This window comes from Lactuca sativa, chromosome 6, assembly GCF_002870075.4.
Source record: "Lactuca sativa cultivar Salinas chromosome 6, Lsat_Salinas_v11, whole genome shotgun sequence".
In the NCBI taxonomy this organism is placed as follows: domain Eukaryota; kingdom Viridiplantae; phylum Streptophyta; class Magnoliopsida; order Asterales; family Asteraceae; genus Lactuca; species Lactuca sativa.
Window position 1 is genome coordinate 174,386,252 of NC_056628.2, and position 17,460 is coordinate 174,403,711.

The 17,460-nt window shown below is 36.7% G+C and overlaps 1 long non-coding RNA gene and 1 pseudogene across 1 annotated transcript; both read right to left on the reverse strand.

Annotated features, from left to right (window-relative positions):
• Positions 1–5,224: 5,224 nt before the first annotated feature.
• Positions 5,225–6,116, reverse strand: LOC111890610 (uncharacterized). Its single transcript, XR_002849909.2, has 2 exons — positions 5,900–6,116; positions 5,225–5,816 (listed from the first exon to the last, which is right to left on the reverse strand). It is a non-coding gene; the product is annotated as an uncharacterized LOC111890610 (long non-coding RNA).
• A 1,450-nt stretch (positions 6,117–7,566) lies between these two features.
• LOC111890605 (O-fucosyltransferase 23-like) lies at positions 7,567–9,770 on the reverse strand (annotated as a pseudogene).
• Positions 9,771–17,460: the final 7,690 nt, after the last annotated feature.

A 17,460-nucleotide genomic window follows, 5' to 3' on the forward strand; every position in this document is an offset into this window, starting at 1 on the left:
TTTTAGGCCATAGGTTTGTGATTTAAGGTTTCATTCTTGGACCAAGTTATGTTAGGGGTAAAATAGTCTTTTTACCTCAAGTAGGGATTTTTGGTTATTGATGTATGTCCCATTGTTAATTAGTTTTTATTTGGTAATTGATAGCTCGGGGAGCTATAGGACTAGCAGTCAGAGATCATTCGTTTCATTCGGATTTTCGAGGTGAGTTTCCTCATTGGTTTAGCAGGTTTAAGGCATCAAGGCCGACCCTTGTTTGGTTATGTTTTATACTTGTTTCCTGTGTTATACTTTTATATACTTGTATATGTATGTCTATTGGGCGGGGCCGTTATGTGAGTGTGGGCGGGGCCCGTATCCCATTATTATGTGAGTGTGGGTGGGGCCCGTATCTCATTATTATCCGAGTGTGGGCAGGGCCCGTATCTCACTGTTATCTAAGTGTGGGCGGAGCCCGTATCTCATTATTCATGATATGTATGGTATGTGGTAGTTTGGGGAACTCACTAAACTTTGTGCTTACAGTTTTCAGTTTATGATTCAGGTACTTCCCGTTCCAAGGGGAAGAGCTCAGGCTGACTATATTGCACACACTATAGGGATTTTGCATATGATATTTACTCTGATTTTGATACATTTGATACATTGACTCTGTCGAGATGTATGGATGATGTTTGAAAAATACTATTTTATTTATTATAAAAATGAAATTTTTAGGACCATATTTTTGGATGTTACAACCACAGGGACCAATCTTGCAGTTTTGTCTCATTTTAGTTTAATGAGGGACCAAATGTGCAACAAAACTAGCTCAAAAGGACCATGAAGCTAAAAAACGAGGTTTGGACTAAACCTCGGAAAAATGCATACCATAGGCACCATTTTTGTAGTTTTGTGTGAAATTGAGTTGCATTTGTTATCATAACATAAGTATGAATGTATGGAATAAGCCCATGCCTTAACAATCTCTCATTTTTTATGATAACAAATGATGCCATTCAAAAGGAATAAATTAAGCCACAACCTGATCAAAATGTCGAAACTCTCCCTCTTTTGTCGAAGTAAAAAAGGGGACTTGAGCTCCCCCTTAAGATATGTTCCCCTAAAATGATGCATCTTCATATAGGACTTAATAAAATCAATTACACAAAGATTAAGTAGACATGAATGATAAAGAGAGCATATATATATATATATATATATATATATATATATATATATATATATATATAGAGAGAGAGAGAGAGAGAGAGAAAGTATATATATATATATATATATATATATATATATATATATATATATATATATATATATATATATATATATATATATATATAGAGAGAGAGAGAGAGAGAGAGAGAGACACACTAGTGAAGTTAAGAGGGCCATGCTAAGCACGACCCACGAAGGGTAATTTGAGAATTCTAACAGTGTTATTAAGTTCAGATAGATGTGTGTAAAGATATGTATGGTCTTTTGTTTACGAATTTATTTTCTTGTTTATGCATTGTAGTTTCAAAAATGTAATTTATACTTTTAAGACATATAAATGGAAGGTTATGGTGATTATATGGCATGAAACTTGATTTGATTGGTTAGGGGGGGGGGGGGGGTACTGTGGTTTGTTTATGTATTTATTATGTTAACTCCTATTCATTGAAAATCCATTAGTACTTTCAACAAATTTTTATTCGTCAATAATGCCTGCTCTTTTAGTAGTGTGTGACTCTAATGAACCAAATCTCGTATCCAACACTGTTTACATACATTCAATTACTCAGTTAAAAAAAGTTGTAAATGTTAAGAAAATCACAATGTACTTTCATTTACTTCTCTATTATAGAATGCTACTTTCATTTCTTTTTATTACAATAAGCATTTTAGATTATTCTTTTTTTGTTATTACGTACACTTTTCAAAGCACGATGTTTTAATAATACATAAATTCATAGTATGATGTTATATTTAGCTACTTACGAAATTCGGAAAACAAAAAAAGTTGAAATTTAGAAAAGAAAAAGGCACATACCATATCCATATTACATCTCTCCAAGAGAGACAGAGATTATCTTGGAATCCATATCATGATATACAAACAAAGAAATTATTTGCATCAAACCTATTTTTATTATGATATGTAAAAGATAATGAATTAATGTCTACAAAATAAAAAAAATACAAAGAATGAAAATTAGGAAAATATTACTTTATATTCCAAGAAGGAAGATCCTTTGGAAATCAAAATTTTTAGTTACAAGCTGTGTAACATGAAAAGGATTCGTTAGAGGGCAGGAAACATGAAAGACTCTTAATCTGCTTGTGACTTCTGCACCGTATATTTCTATTGAAAGATTTGGCAGTGATGCGAGATCGGCCTCCGGTGAGTCTTCTGGTCTTCTGCTGTGGCGGAGATCTGACATCACAGTGCAAACCCGTTAGAGCCGCCCCAGGGACTGTGGCCCGGGAGCGGGCTCCGACGGTCAAGTTAGATCAGCTAGAAGATCTGAGATGGTCCTACATAGTTGGAGAGAACCATCTTGGTGCTAGTGGTGGTGTATGGTGGCTGACGGCGGTGGGTGGCGGCTGAGCCACCCTACCGGAGTATAGTGGCGGCTGAGCCATGGGGAAGTCTAGTGGTGGTTGAACCACTTAGGAGAGAGAGAGTCCCCCTTCATGGAGGAGGTACTATTCACTATATAGGGGACAATTAGGTCAGGCCTTGGGCCAGCCCAATTCAGGCCCAACTAGCAAGGAGCTGGGCGAGGCCGCCCGGAGGCGTCATGCGGGACTGGCGGGCGCGCACCAGGCAAGGCTGGCGGGCGCGCACCAGGAAAGGCTGTCAAGGGAGCGCCAGGCCGGGCCGGCGGGAGAGTCTGTAACAGCCCGGATTCCCAGGTATTATTTATTCTTCTTAATTTTGGTGTTTTGTGAGGAGACTCGGCGAGTTGGAGCTCAAACTCGCCGAGTATGATCGCGGTTTGGGAAAGGGTTCGCGTCCGGACTCGGCGAGTCCAAAAGGTGGACTCGGCGAGTCCACGCTGTTTAATGAAACCCTAAATTTCAGGGTATGAGACCTATTTAAAGGGGCTTATGGCCGTCATTTGCGGCCACCAACCCCATAGAGAACCCTAAAAGAGTCCTTGAGCGTTTTGTGAGAGAAAAGAGGAAGATCCTTGATTACTTGTGGGTGATTTTGCATATAGAAGAGGATCAAGGCAAGAGGAGACCAAAGGAGGTGCTAATCCAGTGATTCCTGAGTCCAGAGACTTCATTTGAGGTAACCATTCGTTCCTTTCTCAGCCCTTGGTGTAAATCTTAGAGTTAGGGCTTCTTTGTGGAATGATTCATGGAGTAATTGGCCTCTTTTTGTGTTGATGCTTTAGATCTGGACCCAAAGAGGTCCAGAGACTCTTTTCCCTCAAGCTTTATGAGTGTTAATGGAGGCCATGAGCTTAGAATAGCATTCTAGAGACCATATCATCAAATAAAGCCTTTGGACCTTTGCATGAGCACCAAGATTGTAACTTTACGTGATAAATGTGCTTGGAAGGATTGGATCTATGAGTTTCTAGAACGGATCTGACCTCAGGAGTGAGTTTGAGTTCATGCATGGCTTAGACTCGCCGAGTCCGAAGAACAGACTCGGCGAGTAGCATGAAGATTGTCCATAACCACTCAGTGAGTAGTCTTACCGAGTTAAGGGTTGACTCAGTGAGTCAGGGAGAGTCAGAGAGGGTTGACAGGTGGACTGAGTCAAGCTGGAACTCGCCGAGTTGTTCTTGAGACTCGGCGAGTTGAGTCGTGGTGGCCCCGCGATTCATTCCAGGTGGAACTCGTCGAGTCAGGGAAGTACTCGACGTGTCAAGAGAGGATCCTAGGGAGTCAGTGAACACATATAGACTTGCCGAGTCGCTCTAGTGCACTCGCCGAGTCCGGTCAAAGTTGACCGTTGACCGTTGACCAGTGTTGACTTGATAGGGGTAGTCAACCTTAGTTGTGAAAGTGTTAATTAGAGATATATTGTGTTATAGGAGGATTATAGCTCGGAGGAGCGAGCACGAGTGATTTCCGGGATTTGCGAGTTATCGAGATACGCGAGGTGAGTCTTCTCACTATACTTTACCTTGAGTAGGTAACCAGAGTTATGTGACAGAGTATTTGTATACTATGTGTTGTACGGCATTATTCCTATGTGATTTATGCTGTGCATGTTTACAAAGTTAGAACCGGAAGGTTCCCAGAGTTAGAACCGACAGGTTCACAGAGTTAGAACCAGAGGGTTCATAGAGTAGGGTCCACGGACCCACAGAGTTATAGCCTCGAGTGGCTAATATGTGTATGTGTGGTATTTTGGGGAACTCACTAAGCTTCGTGCTTACAGTGTTTTGTGTTATGTGTTTCAGGTTTCTCTCAGGATCACGAGACGGCACCGGCTCGATTGTACACACCAGAGAAAGAGTCATGTTTTGAGGATCCTGGTTTATTATGCAAGTGAAAATGGAGTTACGTTTTGTAATTCGATTATGAATGAGATTTTAAGCAAAGTATTTTAAGAATTAAACGACTGTTTTTAAATGAAAATTTGTTTTGAAATTTTCGGCGTTACAGAGTCCCTAGCAGGTCTGGCAAGGGAGAGCTAGGCCAGGCCGGCGGGAGAGTCCCCAACAAGGCTGGCAAGGGAACGCCAGGCAGGGCTGACAGGAGCGCGCCAGGCCAGGCTGGCGCGCTGGAGCAGTCTAGGCCATGCTAGTGGACCATATATCATCAAGTCCCCCTAGTTTGGTGTTATTGGTACGCGGACAATGACATCGGACTGGACTAGTCATATAAACTATCAGGAGAGTCTCCAACGAGGCTGACAAGGGAGTCCTCGACAAGGTTGGCAGGAGCGTCAGGCCAGGCTGGCGCGCTAGAGCGGTCTGGGCCATGCTAATGGACCATATATCATCAGGCAGGTTTATAAAACTAAAATATAGAGTCATATATATATATATATATATATATATATATATATATATATATATATATATATATATATATATATATATATATATATATATATATATATATATATATATATATATATATATATATATAAAACCTACTTTGTAGGCAACATAAAATTTAAGGGGTGTTAAGTTTCACCATAAATGTAAGTTCCAAACCATATTAAAGTAACGAATTAAGCAAAAAACATATTAAACTTACCTAGAAGTTCCCATCAACAGGCAACACTAATTATTAATTGTTATTAATCAATTTGAAAATGACAAAATAAAAAGTTTTGAAGATGAAATCATCACACCTGTGTAAAATCTAGAACCAAATGTATGATAAGGAATCCAGTTATTTTGAAGCTTTCAATCCCGATAGTAAGATTTTAATTCCAGAGAATCAAAATTGAATCAACTTAGGAACGATGTTCAATTGCGATATGTTTCCCTCTAATTTTGATTTGGTTTACGAGCAAGAAAAAAGAAAACTTACATGATTAATAAATTAGGGGATGAATGAGAGAAATAGAAACAGACCACAAAATCAAAACAAGCCCTAAAAGAATTGTTTCTTAAACGATAGCTAACGGTAGCTCACAAAAGATATAGGCAGGCACAACATGTGACGACAACCGTCCCTGAATCAGTTGAGGAAGAGATGGCAATGGGAGGAACACAAATGAAGTTAGTCAAGTAGAGAAATCGGAGACCCATGAAACCAAATACCACTTCTACTAAAAGGGAAATCCGAAGGAAGCAGGCCCAACAATCAAAAAGTTGTTTTAAAAATTGAATTGGTATATAATATTCCCATCTTCCATAATCCTGAAACCAATTCATAAAGAACGCATTAAATAAGTAATTAAAGCGAATGACGTCGACAAAAAAAAAGATAGAAGAACGTATACATGAAATTGAGGTCTAAGAAATAGAAACGCTAGGAGACACAAGGAGTAGACGCCAATCCAAAAAATTTAGCAGAACCCTAACAAATTTAAAGATGCAAAGTGAACAATTCATTAATTTGAGTGCAATGAGAATAAAAAGATAAAGCATATTTCTTTATAAAGGAGGAAAAAGATGAACAGGAAATAAGGCGATGGAGGAGATGGAGTATGTATAGGAATGTAGTATGTATGACGGGGCATAGGGAACAGAAGACCGGGTGTGACGTTTAAGACAAGTTGAAGGTGACTCAAAAAAAAAAAAAAAAAAAAAAAAAAAAAAAAATATATATATATATATATATATATATATATATATATATATATATATATATATATATATATATATATATATATATATATATATATATATATATATTTTTTTTTTTTTTTTTTTTTTTTTTTTTGAGTCACCTTCAACGGTTTGTGTCTTTGTGGGAATTCCGTGTTGGTATGAGCAGAACTCTAAAAAAAAAAGATATACAATATTTAAGTAAACTCTGGAGTATAAAATGAAATGTTATTAAATAAGAATAGATATTTAGACAAACTCTAAAACAAAATTAAGAGGTTGAGTTTATTATGTGGTTGGAACGACCATTAAAAAATGTCTTCCATTCTAATGGTAGAAAAACTATTGAAAAACTTAGTAAAAGCTTTTTAATAAACTGCCATTATGCTCTAAGCTATATTCATGCAACTTGAAGTTTTGCTATGATGATACGAGTACCAAGTTTTCTTTAGTTGTATATGAGGGTTACTACAAACTTGTACCATCTTTTCGGTTGATATGTACGAAAAGAAATTTGCAACAAACATGGAAAAGTATTTTTAAGTAGGGGTGTCAATTGTTGATACGATACGGAACAAAATTGGGACGAAACTGAAATTCAAATTTATGTTTGTATTAAGTGTAAAAAACACGATGTCATGTCGTGTTCGTGTTTGAAATCCGACACAAAATTGACACGATTTAACATTTAATTGTTGTGTTTTTCGTGTTATGTATGATTAAATATCAATTAAATAAACTATGTTTTTTAATATGTTATCTTTGTCGTGTCGTGTCGTGTTTGTCGTTTTTTAATTAGTTCGTTTTCATGTTAATTAAAAAAAACACGACATCGTGTTTTGTCGTGTTCGTGTTACATAAAATCTTATCGTGTCGTGTTAGATAAAAATCCGACACGATTGTCTGATTTGCCACCCCTACTTTTAAGGCCTAGGGGGTGGGCATCGTTAGGAGACTCGCCATTGGTCGCCACCCTCGCCGAACACTGCCCCCGACACGTGCCAAGGGGCACGCCAGCCTTGCCTCGCTACAACCATGACGAGAGGAGAGAGGGGAGAGAAACTTGGTCTATGAGTTGTGATTAGTTGTTTCCTTTTTTTCCTCCAAAACAAGCCTTGTTAAAATAACACACTACAACTCCTTGCATTTCTTGTGCTACACATGCTAAACGTATATGACTTTAAAAAACTAAAAAATTCTACGTGGCAACATGCTAAGAATACTACCATTCCATTCAGCTTAATGTATGGACACCATAAAATAGGTTAGTACAAGATACAAATATATATTTTCCAATTTCATATTAACAAAAAAATATTTTAAACAACAATAACCAACTTCATGGGTATAACGCCTATATCATCTTTGGAACCAAAGACAAAACATGACATATTGTACTACTATATTTTAACATATATTGGCCTAAAAATGTGACCATCTAAATGTTGCAACAATTCAAACTATTTATCCCAACAAAAAATGGGACATATACTCTGACTCAAACCATACACACCTCAAACCCTTATGTGTTGCTTAACCTAGTAATCGTAAACAATCCTAGAAAGTTTTTTTGGTACTAGTATAGTATAGTCACATTTAATAAAGACGACCTTATTCAACAAGAGACATTATTTGAACCATAACTAATTGCTCTTAAACTTGAATCTAAGAAATTTGTCATCCATTTTCGTGGACCTCCGAATTCCCCCTTCAAGTTATAAGCATACGAAGGCCACCGTACATCAATCCCACACATATGAAACACCCATTTTGATCATCCTTTGATTTCTCTCAAGAACCAATAGGCTCGAAAATGTGGAATAACTATTGCCTACAAACACATCCGCCCTCAAGCAAACTTCATAGTCTATAGCCAACTACCCCTAATCGCTTCTTGTCAACCGGATGCATACCCTCTTTCCAACCAATTAAAATCAGATTGTCCTCGAGCAATTTATTCACCACAGCAAGGTAAAGAATTGTCGATGACTTTAGGGTTCGAAGATTTGCTACCCGAGTCATGATTTCCTCTCTACTACTACAAATGTCCGATACGTTTGATCTTTGTTCTAGTTTTTTACAATGTATCATCCAATCTTTTTCAATCCTCATATGGATTGCTACATATGGTGTTTGATCCAAAGAAACGCCGTTTTTATCACTTCCAAAATGTTTGATCTTTGAAACAACACTTCCAAAATGTTTGATCTTTGAAACAACTTCATCCGCTTCTTTTGAGATTTCGTCTACTAAAACTAAGCATTCAAACACCTTCGCATAATCGCTAACGGGCCAATGATCATGCCATAAAAATGGGTTTTTTCCGAGTATTCGAATTGTTTCATAAACATCATAATCTTGCTTGCTAAACTCTTTTAATTGATCAAGATCTCTTTCAAGTGTCCATTTCCTACCACTCCCCTTATGAAGATTGATTATGCTACTTTGATTCGTGAGATCAGAATATCGACTTAATTGGACAAACCCATGACAAAGAGAATTAAATTTCTCGAATTGGAAGATCTTATGGAATGAAATCGGTTGTAGTTGATCGATTTCTTTGTAGAATAAAGATGCACTTAGGCTAGGCATTAGAAGGGATCTATTTAGGGTTCTTGCGGTTAAACAAGCTCTTGCAAAAGCAATCTTTTGATTGTTAAACCCCCAAACTATTTGAGGTACTTCTAAGAACTTCAATTTTACATTCCTAACATCCGATTTCAACAACCCGAATTCATAGTTCTTAGAAACAAGTGAAAAGGAGTTGGGGAGTAGAAGAGTTCTGATGATCAAAGCCATTAGAAGCAATAACAAACATTTGGAAACCAATGAACTTATGTGGAATCTAAAGATCGATAAGTCCATTTGTGATTCCTAAAGATTAAATTCCCATTTGAATTGATTTCAATTCCACTTCATAACAGTGGAAAAGAACATGGTCTTCTCTCGCAATAAGAAATGAACTCAAATGAATTCGATAATATAGAAATACAACCAAATTTTAGAATTGGTTTGCATAAGCAAAGGAGACAAATAGACAATCTTTCACCTCAAAACAACTAGAGCCTTGAAATTTTGAGCGAACTTGAACCGGGGTGAATCTGATTGAAGAAGTTAGATCAATCTAAATTATATAACCAAACACATGCAGAGATTGTTTATATGAGTAAAAAAAATAAAATTCCTCGATCCGATATGGATAGAAATGATTGGAGTTCAATTAAATTTGATGAGACATAAAAGGATCGACAAAAAGATGTGAAGGATCATGGGAATTTTGTGAAGACAAAAGAGGAAAACAGAGAAATCTGATGACATGGGAGAAGAGACAAGAACAAAAAGGGAAATGATGATGATGATTACAATTCCTGCATGGAGAAAAGAACGAAAAAACGAAGGGATGAAGACAACGAAGAAGAAAAACCCATCACAATCTTGACAACATGTTTTTCTTCTACAAATTTCTCGATTTTGTTTATACATGCTACCATAAAGTAAAACGATTCGAGTATATCATCGAAAAAAATATATGAAGTGGTAATATTGAAAGAAATTAACAAATGAAAGTTGGTGTTGACAAGTATTATGAGTGCTAGCCAAGAATATGGGTGAATTATTAATTAAAAACTATGTGTTACAGAAGACAAAAGAAGTTATATTATCATTTTGTAGCTAAGCTCTCTCTTTTTTTATTCATATTTTAAGGGAATAAAAGTATTTTATTACAACCGTAAATTATTTTTTAATTATGTATACGTCGATAATATCATAATAGTAATATTCTTAAAATATTTTTTAATTTTGGTTTACATATTTTACATCTTGCTTCCAATAAATAATTTATAAGAAAGTATTAAATCTACTAATTTTCTTTTGAATGACAAGTTTCTATCCATTTAATCCACTCAAGCTACAACCTACCCCACACTTCCACTCCTACAAACTACCCTTATACCTCCATGATCTAGAAATTTCTTATATGGTATGGAGTGTTGACACTCAATAGAGTGAAAGATCCAAAAAATAATTCAAGGATTTCACAATAATAATATTACATAATAATTTAAAGTTAATAAAATCAATAGAATATGACAACTTGTATTTTTATATACGATTATTTATTTCTCTAACGAAATTAACGAACACATCCGATTTTGTATTCAAAAATTTATAAATAACTTATATTCTAACCAAAGTTAACAACCCTAAAAATGATAGCATCAATGTTTTGTATTTTAAAATTTATAAATAATTTAGTATTTCCGACATAACAACTTTTTTTTTTTTCAGATAAAGTTGATAAGTAACAAAGATTGTTAGGATTTTTAATTGTTTGAGGTTTGAATTATTATCTGTTAAGTCGTGGGTTATGATAGATTTTTTTAAAGTTTCAAAAAATCATCCTTATTTATTTAATGAAAGTTTTAAACCAAAGATTTGTTTCTTTTTCTTTAATAATAATTCTCCTCTTACTTGTTTACACCGGTTGTTGTCACTAATATGTGGATTAGAGGGTATGCAAAGTTTGGACCAAACGTATGCAACAATAATATTTAATACACAATAACTTTTTATTTTGAATAATTGACTTTTATAGGAGAAAATTAAGGGTATGCAATTGCATATCCTTGTCATGCTATAGATCCGCCCATGTGTCCAATCTACCCAACGCTCCTCGACCCCTAGCGATGTCAAAAATAAGGTAAATCCATTATTGTTTCTTTCATTTTTAACAATTTATATGTAATTAATGACATCATCGTTTAAATTATTTAATCTCTATATTATGAGGTTCAAATCGATTAATTGTATAGAATTTTCAAATTTTCTTTTTCACATTTTTTCAGATAAATATCATTTCAAATTGTTTAATGAACAATCGTGAATGTTCACGTATGTCATTTTAATGTCACATAATCATTATACTATAATGAAATTTAGAAGACTATCAATGGAGTTTAAGCTTTGATTTTATACAAGTTGGAAGGTACAAAATGCATACAACATACTTGTCTAAAACAAGTTTGTTCTTGGTACGACCAAAATGGCGAGGGTGAAGGGTTGCGCCCCTTGCGGAGTCCTAGGTGCACCACCCTAGCGGGGTCAAAGGGGTTGCCCTCGATGGGTACAAGACAGAGAAATTGGATTTTATTTAGAGAAAGTGCTATGGAAATTATGAATTCTGAAGTGTTTTAACATGGTAGAAGATAACTCACGTTCCATTGAGGCTGTTTGACTCTAACAATATGTTGACAACAAAAATAAGTCACTTTTGGACATATAACTAATGATAACTTCCTATAAACTATCATACTTATCCGAATTTTGGACGTGATGAATATTTATACTCATTAACTATATACATTAGTCATATCTAAGAAGTCAAATTCTTAATTTATATAATCATTCATTTTTCATGACTTTTTTGTGCCTAGATTTGAAGTCAACATAATTTAAATTTCCTTGAAACAATGAAACTGGCACACTAGAGGTGAAATATCAAATTCAAAAAGTGATCTATATGATACTAAAAAAAATCCAAGATCTAGTGATTACAAAAAACACCACGTTTGCCATATACACCGATAGATCATTTCTTTTATCTTAAAAAAATATATTAAAAACGTGTGTAAAAATAATAGATTCTAACCTCTCCTCATTTTCGGTTGATACTTGATATATCGTTCGTGACCTTATGTTTTTTACTATATTCCAATCAACCCTTCTAAAAATTATTAAGCGTATGTATATTGTTAATTTGTTATTAGATGCAAAATATATAACTATATTACTCTATTCCAATCAACCCTTTTAACAATTATTAAACGTAAGTATATTATTATTAGATGCAAAATATTTAACTATGTCAAGACTGTAAGTAAAAAAAGAGCAAAATTCTAGTAAAAGGGATAACAAAGTGAAAAATATATGGCTAGAGATAAGGGGTCACATGGATTTTGTTGGTGGAGGAAAGCCATGCAATCCCCACTCAAAATTGTCTATTTCTACACTCATGTCACTATCTAATCTTAAACTTTTTACTTTGAAAAATATTTGTATGAGTCGGACTATTACTAAACTTTATTAAACTAATATATATATATATATATATATATATATATATATATATATATATATATATATATATATATATATATTCATCTATAAATACAAAGGTAATTTTAACTTTGATCTTGATTTTAGAATCTTACGATTCATGCAAGCAAAAACAATCTCAGTTACACTAAGATCTATTTGCAACAAGATCTATATTTAGATTTTAGGATCCTAATTAGGACCTTAACCTGATTCAATCTCACCTTTTTATTACTTATTATATAGCCGAGTATCAAAAACATCCATTCAACTTGAAATCGAGCATCACATGTCGCAAGAAGTCTCATTGAACATCACTATTTCATCCATTCATCTTGAATTAGGTAGACCATCGTAAGACTCACACTATTCCCTTTGAGATCTTAGTCAAGATATATACATAAGCACCGTGATCTTATTTCTTTTTCCGCTTAAGATGTTTTCTTTCTAATTTTGCGAGTCTATAAAACACAAGAGCTAAATTGTCTATGTATACAAAGTTAAAGTTGATTCCACAATCGAAGTTGTCATCAACTTCAATTTATAATGAGTATTACACAAAAAATGATAACACGAGCAAATTTGGAGACTTCTCCCGATCACATATGATCGTACGATCACGATTTTATAAAAACTAGTAGATAACCTAGTTGGAAAATGTACAATGATATATAAGAGCATATGTTGAAAAATATGTTTATTATAATTTAAAAAAAAACTATTTTTGTGAGAATTTAAAAAAAAGATTTATAAGCTAGTTGAAAATCTATCTTTGCTAGCTTTTAAAAAACTAATTTATAAACTATTTTTTGACATGTCAAACATAACGACCTAAATATGTTTGAAAAATAAACTACATACATAACGACCTAAATATGTTTGAAAAATAAACTACATACCTCTTTTCTAAAGGATTAAACACCGATATCCTTTTTTGTCTTAATAAAAATATATAATATTTATATTGTGTCTTAACATTCTAAAATTTTATGACAGAATTAGAACATTGACAATATAGTGATGCGTATACGGAGGGATTGCTTTGTGTAACGCCCTGATTCTCAGGTATTGATTTTATATAAAATTTTTCTTGAATTTCAGGTCTACTCGACGAGTTGGTTGCCCTACTCGTCGTGTAGCAGCGGGTTAGTCCACGAGTTTTAGTGACCTACTCGCCGAGTCCAAGAAGGGACTCGACGAGTAGGAGCTGACAGATGAAACCCTAAATTCCGGGGTATTGCACCCTATTTAAAGGATCATTGGCCTCCCCCAGCCTCCCCTTTACAGCTCCTTGGCACCCTTAAACCTAAATTTTGTGTGTGTTTCTTTGGTGTGTTAAAGCTTAAAAGAGGGATCTTGGTGAAGAAACACTTGGGGAAACAAGTAAATTGAAGCAAAGAACTCGTAGGAAGCAAAGATCTACTTCAGTTGACACTCTCTTGAAGGTATTAGGCTGTTTCCTTGGCTCATTTCATCTTTAATCTATTTTGGATGGGTTTTAGGAAAGGGTTCTTGTGTTTGAGCCAAGATCTGAAGTTGTAACTTCAGATCTGGACTCCTTTTGGCCTCTAGATCCATAAAGTTATCAGCTTTGACAAGTATGAGCCTTCCCTCAAGTGTGAGACTTCTTTACAAGCTTGGTGTTGTCATTTTAAGACTTTAGAGCTTTGCATGCACGTAAAGTTTGCAACTTTACGTGATAAACATGCCTTGGGAAGCTGGATCTACAATTTGGAGCCTTATCATGGCTTAAAAAGCCTCTGTATGGATGAAGGACTGAAGGGACTCGGCGAGTCGCATGGTCAACTCAACGAGTCCGATGAAGTTTGTCGTGGGCTCGGCGAGTCAGATGAGTGACTCAGCGAGTCGGCTAGGGTTTTCCCAACCCTTGGAGATGTATGAACGCGACGAGTTGTAAGGGGAAAACTCAGCGAGTTGGTCAAGGAGTTACGACCACTAACACTAGGAACTCGATGAGTCACTCATGTGACTCGGCGAGTTGGCGAGTTATTCCAGGAACTTGGCGAGTAGCTGAGGGTACTCGACGAGTTGAGGTCAACATGGACTGTTGACTTGATAGTTGACTTTGACTTGTCCAAGGGTTGACTATTGGACTTCTGGGATATTTTGGGAAAATATGAGCATGGTGGGGGCATTTAGTCAAGAAGGTCATGATGTGTGTTAACTTATTATTTATGGTGTGATGGTGTGGGATTCCGGGGAGACAGCAATCTGAGATTTGCAGTACTTCAGCACTACTTGTGAGGTGAGTTATCCTTACTATATCAATAGGGTCTAAGGCACCAAGGCCGACCCTTTACGGATTGTATTTGGTTATGGCATGGTATGTTTATTGATTACATCCTGGTTGTTAGGATGGTGATATGCTTATGTGTAGTGATCTGGTTAGGTCAGTGTCCTGGTTATATGATGATGCTATGTTAGTGACCGGTTAGGTCTGTATCCTGGTTATTAGGATGTTGCTATGATTAGTGATCTGTTAGATTGGTTTGACTGTTATATGATATGAGATAGCGTATGATATTTATATGCACATGTTTGTTTGATTGGGGGTTGGGTTGAGGCGGTCTTCCTTTGTGCAGAAGGTCAACATACCCGGTGAGTGGTCCGGATAGGCTGTAGGCCCTGCGAGGCGGTCCAGTCATACCGAAGGCTCGAGAGCGGTCCAGATAGGCTGTAGGCCCTGCGAGGCGGTCCAGTCAGGCTGAAGGCTCATTATGCATGCTGATTTGCATTGTGGATGTGATATGATTATGGTTATATGAGATTGGTATTTTGGGGGAACTCACTAAGCTTTCAGGCTTACAGTTTCAGTTTATTATTTCAGGTACATCAGGGGATCGCGACAAGGCGAATGCATGATCGTACAACTCCTCATGCTTCGTTTATGTTTTTTGGGAAAACTATGATATTATACATTTTGAAAACAAATCTGTAATAACTATTGATTTTAAATGTTTTGAAGAGTTTTAAATTCGCTTGAATTTTATGGGTGTTACAAGTTGGGTTTCTATGATTGTAGCGGAAACAAGAATTGATAGACAATCTAGACCTATACATTGAATATCGGTGAAAACAAACCAAGACCTATTGGTTTGAATTTTGTCAACAAATTAGGAAATCCTCCTTCAATTGACTAAGTTTGAGTGCAACAACAACTAGATGAACAAAAGTTATTGGATTAAATTATAGAAATAACTTATTACAAAGACAGCTAAAATATAGCTTGACACAAACAACGGTTGCAAAGAAAATAAACTACCCACTAACAGTAACCGACTACTAGAAGAAACTGCCTCTAGAGGCTCATTGGAAGCTAAAATAACAGCGAAAAATGTGCACTCAATAAATGGAAACTATCCTCCTTAACCCACATATTATTCATGCAAACCCCACGTTCTATCGATCCCAATAAATGACTTTCATACCTAACAGTGTAACATCCCGGAATATCAAGAGTGAAGTTGAAGGGCTAAAAGAGTAAATTGGAAAGGGCAACTCGGCGAGTCCACGAGTGGAATCGGCGAGTAGGGTAGCGATTTTGGTCGCGTGTTAAGTGGCCGACTCGGCGAGTCGGCGGCTGGACTCGGCGAGTTGGCGCTGAGTGGAGAAAACCCTAATTTCGGAGGATGAGCCCTATATAAAGGACAATATATCCTCTCCCCAGCTTCCTTACCTTCCTTTGAAGTCCAGAAAACCCTAGAAACGCGATTGTGAAGGTTTTGAGTGCAATTGAGCATTGGAGAAGAGAATTGGAGGAAGATTTTGGAGAGTTAGGAGGCTTGGAGCAAGGGGCTTTGCTTAGATTCGGATTTCATTGCTGTTGGGGCTTCCTTTTGAGGTATTATCTCGTTCTTGGGCTGTTATTCTTCTAGATTCATTATTCTTGGAATGTATGGGAGGTTTAGCTTGGGGTATCTTGAGTTTGAAGAGTAGATTTGAGGCTGCTACCTCAGATCTGGAGTGGAGGAGGTCTAAATTGCATTAAAGTCCCTGTTCTTGAGTGATTAGTGAAGCCATCATGTCCCAAACCCTAGCCCTAAAGTGTGAAATGCCTAGATCTCTTTGGATTCACGTAAAGTTTGCCACTTTACGTGATAGATGGGTTGTAGGAGGCTAGATCTACGTTTTGGATCAATTGCATGGCCTGGAAGGTTCTGTTTGGGATGAGATCTAGAGGCACTCGGCGAGTCACAAAGGTGTACTCGGCGAGTTGCTTGAAGATGGTCTGGAACTCGGCGAGTTGGAAGAACAACTCGGCGAGTAGGTTGAAGATAGCCTTAAACTCGGCGAGTCTGTTCTTGGACTCGGCGAGTCTGGTCGTGAGGTCCAAGTTTCTTCTGGTTGAGCTGTGACTCGGTGAGTCAAGGGATGACTCAGTGAGTCGAGTGAGGAAGGACTCAGAGTTGCTGGACGCGGCGAGTCTTGGGGTGACTCGGCGAGTTAAGTCGCGGATGGGGGAGATTTTGTGTATGTGGACTCGGCGAGTCATTGGGATGACTCGGCGAGTAGAGTCAGTCAGGGGTTGGCTTTAGCGAAGGGTTGACCAGTTATTTTCCAGGGGCATTTTGGTAATTTTTGAATATTGTTTTGAGTTTAGTGTCTTGGTGTTGGCCAGTGTTGGAGATCGTATCAGTGGTTGGAGTAGCTTGGGTTTATCTGTTCAGTCGGCAATTTCGAGGTGAGTTATCTTCACTATATCAACAGGGTCTAAGGCACCAAGGTCGGCCCTTTATCGGATTGAGATCCGGGTATTTGTTGTTATGATATTGCTTTGATATGTTGCATCCTGGTAGCTAGGATGGTATATGTTAGAGACTTGGTTGAGGTCGGTATCCTGAGATGTAGGGTGATGCTATGCTAGTGACCGGTTAGGTCGGTATCCTGGTTAGGATAATGATATGTTATGTGATCTGTTTGATCGGTTTGTTGACTATGAATTGTTATATGATTGTATGTTTATGTGCACATGATTGTTTGTACTGGAGTTGGGTTGAGGCGGGTCCTACTTTGTGCTGTAGGCCAAGATACCCAGGGAGGACCGGTTGTCCCGAAGACCCAGCGAGCGGTCCGGATAGGCTGTAGGCCCCAAGAGGGAGGACCAGATGTGCCGAGG